The sequence below is a fragment of the Nicotiana tabacum genome, chromosome 1 (assembly GCF_000715075.1).
Source record: "Nicotiana tabacum cultivar K326 chromosome 1, ASM71507v2, whole genome shotgun sequence".
Lineage (NCBI taxonomy): Eukaryota > Viridiplantae > Streptophyta > Magnoliopsida > Solanales > Solanaceae > Nicotiana > Nicotiana tabacum.
This window is the reverse complement of record NC_134080.1, coordinates 91,909,546-91,922,091: the sequence shown is the minus strand read 5'-3', so window position 1 is coordinate 91,922,091 and position 12,546 is coordinate 91,909,546. Positions and strand designations below refer to the sequence as shown.

General features: G+C 39.3%; 1 long non-coding RNA gene across 1 annotated transcript; it reads left to right on the top strand.

Annotated features, from left to right (window-relative positions):
* Positions 1 to 769: 769 nt before the first annotated feature.
* LOC107781408 (uncharacterized) lies at positions 770 to 12,066 on the top strand. The gene is made up of 2 exons (XR_001647012.2): positions 770 to 1,168; positions 11,590 to 12,066. It is a non-coding gene; the product is annotated as an uncharacterized LOC107781408 (long non-coding RNA).
* Positions 12,067 to 12,546: the final 480 nt, after the last annotated feature.

Genomic DNA, 12,546 nt, shown 5'->3' with positions numbered 1-12,546 from the left:
TTGTAAATCGTAGCTGATAGGCTTAGTTAGTCTTTTTAATGTTGATTTTTGATGTAATAACAGGACCACGAACCGGAACCGCGACGGCACTTCACTCGGCTCTCCACCTCGGTATACTCCATCACTCTTCCTAATTCTAAACTACATATGGCTTGATTCTTTTATAGTCAAGGATATATAGGTAGCTCATATACCAGGCTCGATCACATTCTCCTCTCTTAGTTTTTTTGTCTTTCTAAATAAGGGTCGGGTCAAAAAACCTGTCTCGCCATTCTTTGTCTGAAAACTCTTCGTGTTTCCAGTCAAAGAGGGCAGCTGTAAACATGTAATTTTTGATCTGCCACGTCTTCAAGCTATATTAATAGTTTCACATATTTTATATATGTATTTGAGTTATTTGAATTTTTCTAGGATTTGAATACACTAATTTTATTGTTATTTTATTTAGTATTTAAAAAAATTGAAAACACAAAAATAATTTCAAGTCTATTTAATTTAAGGTTAATTAGTACTTAATGTAGTAATACTATTTTCATCTATTTGTATCTATTTTTTATTTTTATATAATCTTGAAAAATACCAAAAATAGTTTCACAATGTAATATTATTTATTTTAATTAATTAGAGTTAGTTATGTATTTTATAGTATAGATTTTACATTATTTGTAGAAAAAGAATTAATATTTTGAGTTAGACCAACCCAATTACCCTTAGCCCAAATAGTCTTAGCCCAATACCCACGAACCTAACCCTAAGACCTAATTTGACCCCTTTCCTCTAGGGAGATCAGATTTTCCACCACAAAGAGGGAGACCCCGAAAATAAAATCCTAGTAATACCAAACTTTTCCTTCTTACATTGAGAGCTAGACCTTAGAACTCTAAGTTAGAACCCTTTTCTACAAAGAAAAACGTTGCCAGCAGAAGCTCGTAAAACCAATTTCTTCTTCACCTTAGCTTAGCCATAGCTCACCACCTATTTCCTCCATTGAACCCCCCATAAAACTCCTCAAAACATTCCAAATTTTAGTTAAACAAGCAACTCAAAATGGCCCCTCAACTCCAGCAGAACAGAGCTTTATTTCCACTTCAAAAATCAGGTTGTAAACACCACAAAATCGTCATTGAAAAAAGTCAGTCGAGTTCGCCGGCGCAAGGTTCTGTTCGAGGTTCGTATATCTATCGAGGTTATCGCTGTCCAAATTTCCCAGTGCTAAGCATTTTTAGATTCAAAATTATTATTTTTTGAGGTCTGTCACTATCTTACCCTTTATTTATTGGTTTTCGTTCTTATATGTTGTTTGAATGATTTTTTTTAGTAATCTGCATTATATGTTTGTGATTATATTGAAGTCATAAGAAAGGTGTTATGTTGCACAAATGTTTCTGCAAAGTTTATTATGTTGCTGCTTAAATCTCTAGTAGAAAGGACCCCTTCCACGTAAATATATAGGTATGCTTTTCTCAGTAGAAGTTTCCATTGGTTTTTCTGTTAGTTGTTGTGCAAATGAACTAATATTTGATATTAGTTGTAAGTCATTGGATCGTATTCATTAATCAAGTTAATCAAAAGAGATGTGGGATTGGAAATTGAAAGAAAGCATAATTGGGTTTAATTGCTCATGGTTGCTGCATTTCCATAATTTGATATTGTATTGTTCTTTTAGTGATGCTACTGGATTGAGAACGTAGTTGTATAGGTTTTGAATTTGTTTTATTAAAACCGAAACGAATTTGATTAAATAGCATATTGGAAATGTTTTGTTTTTATTGTTATGTGAGCTTTGGATTATTTTTGCTCTTTCCTTTTGCGTTATTATTTTAATCGCTGGGAGCATATTTAAGCTAACCACACGTGGGTAGGAAAATTTTTAGGCACGTAAATAAATCATCGTGACTATGGGTACGGCTCCCGTAGCATGGTCATGATACGTAAATCTCAATTCGGGGTACATTTCATGTGACGTGGTTTCCAATGTGTACAAAAACGACAAGTGTACGACAATCGTGACTTGTTCGAGAAAATAATTCTATAAACGTTAAAAGTGGTTAGAAAGTTAAAAATACACAAAGGTTTAAAATATGTAATTAATCAGATAATTAGGCCAATTATTAATAATTAAGCGATCGTGCTAAAACCACAGAACCCGAGAATATCTAACACTTTCTCCTTTGGATTGGATTGAAACCCCGCACAAAGGCCCACACTAAAAACAATATCTGATCTGCTACAGAAGTGACCCTATGATACCTCTATACATGTTCTGATTTACAGGGGAACTAGGTTCATCCAGGTCTAGACGAGTAGCTGTGGCGATGGGAGTGTCAATGATTTTTGATGTCTCCATGTCAAATCTCTTCAGCAGCTTCTTGATGAACTTTTGTTGTCTTATTATTGTCCCCTTGGGAGTTTTCTTCACTTGTAAATCTAAGAAGAAATTCAGTTTCCCCATCATACTCATTTCTAACTTACTTCCCACGAGTTTTGCAAATTCTTCACATTGAGAGTCAACTGTTGCTTCAAAGATGATGTCATCAACATAGATCTGCACAATGAGCAGGTTCCTTCCTCGTTTCTTCAGAAAAAGAGTGTTGTCAATTTTTCCTCTTGTAAAGCCATTTTTTAGAAGGAATTTTGATAACCTTTTCACATCAAGCACGGGGAGCCTGCTTTAACCCATACAAGGACTCGAAGTTAGCAACATAGATTTTTTTGTATCTTTTGGCCACTAACATCACTTCACTAGTCATAAGATTTGAGACTGTGCATATTCTAGATACAAATTCCACTTTTATTACCCTTGTCACAGATTTGGGAAATACTCAGCAAGCTATACTTCAACCCCTTCACATAGTACACATTTTCAATTGAGTGGGAAAAAGACTTCCCGGTCCTTCCAACTTCCATAATATATCCCTTCTTGCCATTTCCAAAGGATACACTCCCTCCTTGTAGGGCCTTCAGTGAAAGGAAATCATTTGTGATAATCTTAAATACTCTTGCCTTGTGTTTTGATGATCTAACAAACTTACTGATAAGAACTAGATAGGGAACCTGACCTACTTGGATTGCTGCAAACTTAAATGGATTCCAACTAAGGATGAACTGCTACAGATTCAGAAGCTTGGACACAATCAAGGACCTAGTGCTCCTGTGGTTCCTATGTAGCAGTACAAAGTCATGTGGACACAGCTGGAACTGAAGTGACTGATGGCACTGTTTCTACCGCACTGCAATACACTATCAACCTACTCACTCTCTAACCAAACAAAGCACTCACATCACCTCAAGTGATGTGATCAAGATGTACCCGATGAAGCTTCATACAAAGACATCACTGGAAGGTTTCTATTTCTCATTCAAGCTTTTGCAAAAATAGAAAACTCATCATCCTCTCAAGCTTGAAGAACAAGGTTGAACACCACTATGGACTAGTTCCTAAAAGATTGATTGTTGTTATCCTAGTTGAGTTGTAACCTTGTTATTGTACTTACTATATCTCCTAAATTGCTTACTTAGAAGCATACTGATTAGGAGTCCTCTTGTAAATCCTCAAACTCGCTGAGTTTAGGTTGTGACAAGATTTAGTCATAAAGAAAAATCTTTGTAATTGTAGAATTGCAAAGTGGCTTGGGGTGATAGCACCACAAGTTAGAAAAAGCCTTTGTAACTAGGATAGTCACAAAGTGGCTTGTGATAAAGGTACCACAAGTTAGTTGAGTAAATCTTTTGCAATCGGAAGTATTGTAAAGTGGTTGGTAATAGGTAAGATTACAAGTTAGTAAAGTTAAAAGCCTACAGGTATAGGTCTTGGTTTTTTTATCTCCTTGTGCGGGATTTTTTTCACGTAAAAATCCTCTGCCTCATTTACTTACTACTTTACTAAGTGCTCTCAGCAGAAACTTGTAGAGGACCAGGTACTCTAAGACTTGGTGGACCCATACAAACTATCAACTGGTATCAGAGAAGGTTCCTCCTATCAGGCTAACACCTAGGAAGGATCCTCATGACGGCTCCACTAAATCTTGAAGAAGGTCAATCCATATACTACCCACCCAAGTTTGATGGAAAATGCTATTGGTGGTGGAAATCTAGAATGCATGATTTTATCATGGCTGAGGATTGCGAGCTTTGGGATATTATCTGCACTGGTCCGTTTGTTCCAATCAAGACCAGCGGAGAATACATTGAAGCAGACAAGAAAGCATTGAAGAAGAATGCTCGTGCTAAGAAAATTCTGGTATATAGTTTGGAACCTAACGAGTACAACAGAATCTCTACATGCAACACTGCCAAGGAAATATGGGAGGCTTTGCAAATAGCTTATGATGGAACTACACAAGTAAAACAAGATAAATCTAATACTGACGATAGTTCTACGATGGCAGTTGAAGGCGAGGAGACTGGATATGACTCAACGCTTGCTTTGATGGCACAATCAGACAATGATGAAGAAAATGGAAACAAAGAGGTAAACTTCAGGGAAGTTCAGAAAAATCTGAAATCCTACTCTCCAAAAAAACTCATGTGTTTAGCTGATGTTTTAATTACTGCATTTTGTAGTCTTGCGGAGGATAGAGATTCCTTGTTCTTAGAACTAGAAGAATCTGAACATACTAGGAAAGACTTAGTGGTTGTAATTACTAATCAAAAGAATGCCATTGAAACTCTTATAAAAGAAAAGAGTGATCTCTTGGCAGAAGCTACTGACCAAAGGGAACAAATAGTAGAGCCCTTGACTAAGTCAAAACCTGAAAACCCTGAAAGAGGAAAGGAGATAGTTAGTGAGGAATATGTAGGCTTGAAGATGAGGTAAAGGCCTTGAGATGTAGGATGAGCACTGAAATTGAGAAAATGAGGTCCTCCAAGCCAATCTAGAAAAAGTAATGAATGACCTTGAAAAGTCTCTAAAGTGGACCTAGTCCATAGAGGCTACCACTGCCTTGTTCCCTAATGATAGTGAAAAAGGGTGGGGAGCAGGATTTTCAAGGAAAAAGGATCCTTACAACCCTTACAGTAAGAGCGCCACTGCATCCGATAACTCGCCTTGGACCCAATATGGGAACACTGGGCACTCCAAGGAAGGTGTCCAGGCCAAAAATCAACCAGTATCAAAAGATAAAGTGGTTGTTGAAACTGTGATCACAAATGAGGGACCAGGTTCCACTCATAGAAAACGCCTGCATGGACTAAAAGTGCTCTTATTCATCCTCTTGGTTACTACAAGGGACCCAAACTTGTTTGGGTTCCTAAAAATAACTCCTAAAATTCTTGTGCAGGGGACAGCGAAGGGAAGTGATCAACAATGGTTCGTGGATAGTGGATGTTCGAAACACATGACTGGGAACACCACAAACTTTCTTTTACTAAAAGTCCTGCAGGGAGGGAGTGTATCCTTTGACAATGGCAAAAGGGGTACATTCTTGGAGTTGGAAAAGTTGGGAAGTCACTCACTCACTCTATTAAAAATGTGTACTATGTCAATGGATTTAAGTACAGTCTCCTAAGTGTCTCTCAAATTTGCGATAAGGGAAACAAGGTGGAGTTCTTGTCCAAAATATGTACAGTCACTGACCTTGTGACTGGTGAAATAATGATGGTGGCCAAAAGATACAAGAACATCTATGTTGCTGATTTCGAATCTTTATAGAGTGGTGATCTGAGTTGTCTAAAGGTGGTTGACGATGATGCTGAACTATGGCACAAAAGACTAGGCCATGCAAGCATCTCCCTTCTGAACAAACTAATTCAGAAATACCTGGTCCATGGTTTGCCTATGTCAAAATTCAAAACTCAAAAAGACTACGATGCCTGTGCTAGAGGAAAACATGTAAAGTCCTGCTTTAAGTCAAAAAGAGATGTGAGCACCTCAAAACCACTTGAGCTCTTGCATATGGATCTGTGTGGACCTTTGAGGGTGAAAAGCAGAGGAGGAAAGAGATACATTTTCGTGATCGTGGATGACTATTCCAGATTCACATGGACTCTATTTCTCAGAACAAAAGATGAAACAATTGAAGTATTTGTGGCCTTTGTGAAGAAAATCCAGGTGAAGATGGAGTCTAGAGTTGTATGCATTAGATCAGATCATGGGGCAGAGTTTGACAATGTCAAATTTGATGATTTCTGCAATGAAAATGGCATCTCTCACAACTTCTCAGCTCCTAGAACTCCTCAGGAAAATGGTGTAGTAGAAAGAAAGAACAGAACTCTGAAAGAAATGGCAAGAATAATGCTGATTGACAGTGGACTTGCAAAGAACTTTTGGGCTGAAGCTGTCAACACTGCCTGCTACTTAGTTAACATGTGCATGATCAGATCAATTCTGAACAAGACACCATATGAACTGTTGAATGGAAGAAAACCCAAGCTGACCTACCTAAGAACGTTTGGATGCAAATGCTATGTTCTCAACAATGGAAAAGATCAGCTTGGTAAGTTCGATGCCAAAAGTGACGAAGGCATATTTCTTGGCTACTCTTCTCAAAGTAAGGCTTAAAAGATATATAACAAGCGGACTCAATGTGTTGAAGAAAGCGTCCATGTTATCTTTGATGAATCTCACCCATCATTTGAGAAGAACGCTGAGGAAGATCAAGATGGAGAACCCTTACTTGTTCCTGGTGAAGTCATTAACATGACAAACAGAAAGGCAGATATGATGAGTCAAATGAAGGAGGCAAATGAAGACAATGTTGCCTTATCATCTACAGAACCAAGCACTTCAATTACAACCAATAAAGCTGAAGAAAGAGTGGTTGATGCAGTTCAGGGAACTCCACTTGCATCTGAGAGAAGGATAGAGGAAAATCAGCCAAACATACCTTCTTCTTCTCAATATGAACCCCAATCATCTAATTGGAGACATCAAAGTTCTCACCCCATAGACAACATAATCACTCCTCTAGATTCAGGAGTCCAAACCAGGTCATGAGCTAGAAATTCACTTGTCTTCTCAACTTTTCTTTCCCAGATAGAACCCAAAAATATCAAGGAAGCTCTAAAAGATGCAGATTAGATTATAGCCATGCAAGACGGGCTGCATTAGTTTGAGAGAAACAGTGCGTAGCACCTAGTACCCAGACCCCCGGATAGAACCATTATAGGAACCAGGTGGGTATTCAGAAATAAGCTCGATGAGCATGGAATTACCACAAAGAACAAATCCAGGCTAGTGGTTCAAGGTTACAATCAGGAGGAAGGGATTGATTATGATGAAACTTTTGCTCCAGTGGCTCGTATGGAAGATATCAGAATTCTGATCGCCTTTGCTTCTCATATGGAATTTACTCTGTTCCAAATGGATGTCAAAAGTGCATTCTTAAATGGACTACTTAAGGAAGAAGTTTATGTGAAGCAACCACCTAGGTTTGAAAGTCATGAGCACCCTGAGTATGTGTTCAAATTGGACAAAGCCCTGTATGGGCTAAAGCAGGCTCCTCGAGCGTGGTATGAAAGATTGTCAAAATTTCTCTTAGAAAATGGCTTTAAAAGAAGGAAGATTGACAACACTCTTTTCTTAAAGAAACGAGGAAGGAACTTGCTCATTGTTCAGGTCTATGTTGATGATATCATCTTTGGAGCAACAGCTAACTCTCTATGTGAAGAATTTTCAAAACTTATGGGAAGTGAATTTGAAATGAGCATGATGGGGGAATTAAATTTCTTCTTGGGTCTTCAAGTAAAATAGTCCCCAAAAGGTACTTCCATCTGTCAGCAAAAATACATCAGGGAACTCTTGAAGAGGTTTGATATGGAAGCATCAAAGGTGATAGACACTCCCATTGCTACGGCCACTCGATTGGACATGGATGAAACAAGATCTCCTGTGAATCAAACAATGTATAGAGGCATCATTGGGTCTCTTCTCTATCTCACTGCCAGTCGACCTGATATTGTTTTCACCGTGGGGTTGTGTGTGAGGTTTCAATCAAACCCCAAGGAATCTCACTTGAAGGCTGCCAAAAGAATACTGAGATATCTCAAAGGCACGCAGGACCTGGTGCTATATTATCCATTAGGTGACAATTTTAATCTAATTGGGTATGCTGATGCAGACTATGCAGGTTATCTTGTGGACAGAAAAAGTACTTCTAGGATGGCTCACTTCTTAGGATCATGTCTCATCTCTTGAGGTACAAGGAAGCAAAATTCAGTGGCTCTTTCAACAGCTGAAGCTGAATATGTGGATGCAACATCCTATTGTGCTTAGCTTCTGTGGATCAAACAACAACTGGAGGATTTTGGAGTTCTCACTGAGAGTGTGCCTCTCCTATGTGACAACACCAGTGCACTCAACATGGCAAAGAATCCAGTCCAACATAAAAGGACCAAACATATTGATGTGAGGCATCATTTTCTGAGAGATAATGTGGAGAAAGGGTTGATATGCATGAAGTTCTGCAGCACTGAAGATCAAATTGCAGACATTTTTACCAAGGCACTAAGTAGGGAACAGTTCGAAAGAAACAGAGTAAAGTTGGGACTGTTGAGGCTAAACTAAGAACCTGATCCCTTTTTGAGTTGGCTAGAGTTATTAAGAAATAATAGGTTCAAAGTGTTTTATGGCCCCTCCTAACTCACTTCAATACCGTTGCAGGTAAACGTGCATGATGAGCATAGAAGCAGTAGATGCAGTACATGACTGATAAAAGAGGATTAATTCTTTTCAAAAAAAAGGGGGAAGGAGGGCTTGAAGAAAATGTTTCTCAAGAACCAGGTTCTTGTACTAAAGGTTAGTAGTTCTGTACATCCTTTAAATACACGTCTTAAAAGGCACAAAATACAACTTCCATGTCATAAACTTTCAGATTTGGTTGTCACGTCTCTTCAATTCAAAACATTCTATCTCCCTCTGAAACGTCACGATTCTCTACGCCCAACTGCCGTTACAGAACCGGTACCTATTCTTCTCCCTTTATAATTTTCCTCTCCGTTTAAAAATCGTCTTGTCTGCTCTTCCTAACCATAAGACCTATTCTAGATTCACCAAAAAGGAAGGATCATCACACCTCCTCTTCTAATGGCTGAGAAAACCTCCAACCCATCCATGGAACCTCTCCCCTTCACTGAGTCTGTGTCACCCTCTATCACCTCCACTTCTAAAATCACACATTCCCTAGTTTCCCAACCTTCTCCCTACTCTAAAACTCCTGAAACCATTGTTCCGTCCTCAATGTCATCGGATGCCCACACCAGTAAAACCCTAATTAGAAAACAAGGTGAAAATACTGACTTCACAAAAGGCTCCGCCATCATTACCGTCAACTCCATGGTCATGGAAGCACCTGTTGAGGAAGAAAAGACTGTGTTTGTCGTATCCGCGGATGGCATATTGCATGAAGTTGTTTCTCAGAGATAAGAGTCACAAAGCGTGTAGGTAAAAGGGACCCTTCTGGCTGTTGAAGGGGATGCAGCAGTATACACTACTGGGGCATCTCATGAGGAACCTGATCCCTCTCTGGAGGACCTAGGTCAGGACTCTCATCCCTAGGATAGTGCTATACCTGCTTTCGATACTGTGCCCCTGGAAATTCAAGCACTAGAAATGAGGTCTAGTGATGAAGAAAATCTGGACAATGTGGCCCTAGATGAGTTCTTAAGTAAGTGCAGGGTTGTCACCACTCCTGAGTTTGAAAGTAAGCGGCCTACTACTAGGCTTCAAGTCAAAGCAGCCTACGATTCTGCACTTCAAAAGAGCAAGAAAAGTAAAAAGAAAAGGAGAAAGTTGGTAAAGAATGGTGTCCCTGTAAGTAATGAAGCTATCCCTGTCGTTGTGGTGGAGGAACGAACTCCTGAGGAACCTGGTTCCCTTGTGAGGAGGTCCTCAAAAAAGGTTGAGTCTATCTCCATAGAAAAAGGATCTACTTCCAAGTCCAAGACAAAGGAGGCAGTGACTGATGAAGATATTCTTGTCAAGTCTAAGAGGAAAGGTAAAGTTAGTGGAGAAAAGCATAGGAAACGCAAATGGGAAACAGTTGAAGAACCCAGTTCTGGGAAGAAAGCTAGAAGTGACGTCTGCCTTGGATCTGAGAGACTAAGGCATCAAAAGGTTTTGATGGGTCGCATGTTTGACCCAACAATCTCTGAGATGGCAGGAATGCGTCAGCTTCTGGAAATGGTGGAGTTTTAGCAATGGACACATTTGTTCTACATTGACGCTCCTAAAGTGTATGAGGAGGAGGTCTAGAGCTTCTTCGCCAGTCTCTTTCTAGTGGATACTGACCATGTATATGCTTTAATAAATGGGGTGGATATTGTCTTTGACATGAAATTACTTGGGGAAATTCTGCAAGTTCCTACTGTTGGGGTATCTAGTGTGAGAGATGTTTATCAATACAACTTCCGAAATGCAGTCGTGAAAGATAACTCTAATCAGAAGGGGGACCAGGTTCATAAGAAAGCATTGCTTCCTGTCTACCAGTTGTTGTTTGAACTGGTGAACAAAGTCTTATTGAGTTGAGCAGAAAGGAGATCTATCACTTCCAAATCTGATTTATTCTTCATGGAGCAATTGGACGGTTTCAACCCTGTAAGTCTGCCAATCATAATGATTGAGCACATGCAGAAAGTGGTTGATTTCAAGGATGGCAATCACGGGCTTCCCTATGGATTCTTGCTCACGCAAGTGGTCAAATACTTTGAGGTTCCGCTAGGAACAGGTAAAGTAGGGACCCGTAAGCATACATTCTCACAGACAAACTTGGAAGAGTATGAGTGTATTGAGAAGTATGGGGGTGTAGGAAGCACTTCAACTGTGTCTCAGCTCATTAATGTCCAAAACAGTGCAGCTGAGGAGATACGTCGACTGAAGGCCAGGAATGCCATCCTGGAAGGCCAGCAAGCTCGAGCGGTTCCCATGTCGAATGATGAGGTGATCCGTTTGACTCAAGAAAATGTTGACCTCGGGGCGCAAGTTGAGAACCTGAAAGCCGAACTGCTCAATGAGTAAAAGTCGGGAAATGTCCGAATAGACCTTGTTCTCCAGACACTTGTCGCTGCATCCAAGCCTTTTCCTCCTAGTGCCCCCTATGTTTCCCCTCAGTGACCAGTTATCTGGATGTATTCCTTTTTTTCTGTTGATGATTAGTCGATGTTTTTTGTTGTTTATTTTTTTCGTTATAGTTGGGATGTACTACTACTGCTGCTCCCGTGATCAAGTCCAAATGCTGCCTCTTCCTTTTTCAAAGGAAGGGGCATATGAAACTATTATTAATCTAAATCCTCTTTTATTTTGTCTATTACTTTCTCATTACGTTCTATTCTTTCTCATGCTAGTGTGCACATATGTGGCATGAGTTAGCTTGGCTGGACTTCTTTGTGCTTTTATTCTTTTTAATGATGCCAAAAGGGGGGAAAAGATTAATATGGACTCGGGGGGAATCACATTGGGGAACTAGTTCTTTATATATAAATTGAAAAAGATTAAGGAATCATCTCGGGGGGGCTCTTTGGCACTGCTCTCTAATGCCTTAATTCTGAACTTATAATTGTTTAAGTTTGTCATCATCAAAAAGGTAGAAATTGATAGATCTTAAATACTCTTGCCTTGTGTTTTAATGATCTAACAAACTTACTGATAAGAAACAGATAGGAAACCTGACCTACTTGGATTGCTGCAAACTAAAACAAATTCCAGCTAAGGATGATCTGCTACAGATTCAGGAGCTAGGAACCAATCAAGGACCTGGTGCTCCTGTGGTTCCTATGTAGCAATACAAAGTCATGTGGACACAGCTGGAACTGAAGTGATGTGATCAAGATGTACCCGATGAAGCTTCATACAAAGACATCACTGAAAGGCTTCTGTTTCTCATTCAAGCTTTTGCAAAAATAGAAAACTCATCATCCTCTCAAGCTTGAAGAACAAGGTTGAACGCCACTATGGACCAATTCCTAAAGATTGATTGTTGTTGTCCTAGTTGAGTTGTAACCTTGTTATTGTACTTACTATATCTCCTAAATTGCTTACTTAGAAGCATACTGATTAGGCGTCCTCTTGTAAATCCTCAAAATCGTTGAGTTTAGGTTGTGACTAGATTTAGTCATAAAGAAAAGTCTTTGTAATTGTAGAATTGCAAAGTGGCTTGGGGTGATAGCACCACAAGTTAGAAAAAGTCTTTATAACTAGGATAGTCACAAATTGGCTTGTGGTAAAGATACCACAAGTTATTTGAGTAAATCATTTGCAATCGAAAGTATTGTAAAGTGGCTTGTAATAGATAAGATTACAAGTTAGTAAAGTTAAAAGCCTACAAGTGTAGGTCGTGGTTTTTTGATCCCCTTGTGCGGGATTTTTCCATGTAAAAAACCTCTGCCTCATTTACTTACTGCTCTAACTTGTAGAGGACTAGGTACTCTTAGACTTGGTGGACTCATACAAACTATCAATTTGTACTTCCAGTCATGTGCTTCGAGCAGCTGCTATACATGTACCATTGTTGGCTTCTCTTGTTCCCTGCACAAGTAAATCAAGGGTTAGATTTAGGAATCCAAACAAGTTTAGGTCCCTTGTAATGAGGAAAGGGGTGAATTAGGGCTCTTTTT